This window comes from Austrofundulus limnaeus, unplaced genomic scaffold (genome assembly GCF_001266775.1).
Source record: "Austrofundulus limnaeus strain Quisiro unplaced genomic scaffold, Austrofundulus_limnaeus-1.0 Scaffold179, whole genome shotgun sequence".
Lineage (NCBI taxonomy): Eukaryota > Metazoa > Chordata > Actinopteri > Cyprinodontiformes > Rivulidae > Austrofundulus > Austrofundulus limnaeus.
This window is the reverse complement of record NW_013952581.1, coordinates 552,322-554,088: the sequence shown is the minus strand read 5'-3', so window position 1 is coordinate 554,088 and position 1,767 is coordinate 552,322.

The following is a 1,767-nucleotide window of genomic DNA, read 5'->3' as shown; positions in this document are numbered from 1 at the left end:
GAAGCTGCTGCCCCCGCGACCCGACCCCGGATAGGCGGAAGAAGATGGATGGATGGATGGAGTTTTCTGTTGGACTTTTATAATAAAGCTTTTTATTTCTTCACATTGAAAGCTGATGATTTCCAGAACAGATGATTATATTTAACAAGCTGTGGCCTCGTTTCTTCTTCCACGTTTCATTTAAATTCATTATTATTATTATTATATATTATTATCAGTCATTATGAGCTCGTTTGTGTCTCGAACAAAACCTGTTTTTATTCCCATTAATGGTCAAAACTCGTTAAACTCTAAATGTGAGGCTGAATTATGTTTTCATTCTTCTGATCCACTTGTTCGGAGATTCGTTTTATTTTGAAAAGCAGCTCAGAAACTGAGCTTTTATCAACTTTCTGATGAAACTTTTTTATAATTTGCCTTTTAGACGAAACTCAATCAATCAATTTTATCTGAATAATAATACATAAAAACACATTTTCAATTTGATTTTGTTTATTTTATCCACAGGTGCAACAAAAGACATTAAGTTGGTAAGATTTCAAAAATCAAGCATATTTTTTTTGAGAAATTTGGAACTTTTTTTGTAAGGACTTTTATTCTGAAAAGCATCTCCAAGCTTTAGAATATGTTTTCCTGTTTATTGAATTTGACTTTTTTACTTTAAACTTTTCAGACCTTTTTCAGGACAAAATTCTTCTAATTTTTTTTTTTTAATTTGATGACGCTACCTTTATGGAAGACATGATGGTTCTGCTCTTAGCTGAGTGAAACACTTAAACAACAAACAACCATTTAAACTAAAACGAGAATAAAAAAGCATTTGCGAAATGTTTATTTTCAAAGTTCAAATAAAAATCTTGATCCAGACCAGTTTCCTGCTGAGCGAGCGGTGCCGTGCTCTGACGTCTTTTCTCATTTAAATTTAATTCAAATAAAATAAATGTTTTTACTTCTCCTTGATGAATCCCAGGATGGTCTCATCAGATGTTCTGCTTCCATTATTTACATGAAACGAACTTAACGCCAGCGTTGCTTCAGCCTGGCTTTATTTTGAAATGAGCTTTAAATTAAGTGTTTCAGAGTAGATTGCAGGTTGTCGTTATTCAGATGTAGATTTTAGCTTTTGAACGGCTGAATAATTAAATGAAGTTGTTTCAGAATAAAAGCGTCTGATGAAGAGCCAAAGCTTGTAATTCAGTTAGTCTGAGAGGTTCTTGATGGATTTGATCTGAAGGAAGCAGAGTGGACGGCTCCTCTGTTCAGCTTTTCATCGACAGGAAGGAGAATATTTTACTAACACAGTTTGGACAGGACTGTCCAACTGTCCCTCGCTGCCATGAAGGACAGCCAGGATCCAGCTGTAAGAAGCACAACATGTCCATTATTGTCTTTTCAAATTAGCATCTTGCTAACAGGCCACACAGAGAAGGGACTGAGGGACCATGTGGACACCTGGGACATGTTGTGGACATCCAGTCCAGACCTGAGAGGACACACAGGTGTAAAGTGCTGCGTTCAACTCCGGCTGCTGGGAAGTGTTTGTGTATTAGCAAATTACCACTGAGGACCAGGTTCTGTCAGAGGACAGAGACAGACAGAGGACACAAAGACAGACCTGCTGTCAGAGGACACAGGGAAAGACAGAGGACACAGACAGTCAGAGGACACAGAGGACAGAGGACACAGGGACAGAGGACACAGGGACAGAGGACAGAGGACACAGGGACAGAGGACAGAGGACACAGGGACAGAGGACACAGGGACAGA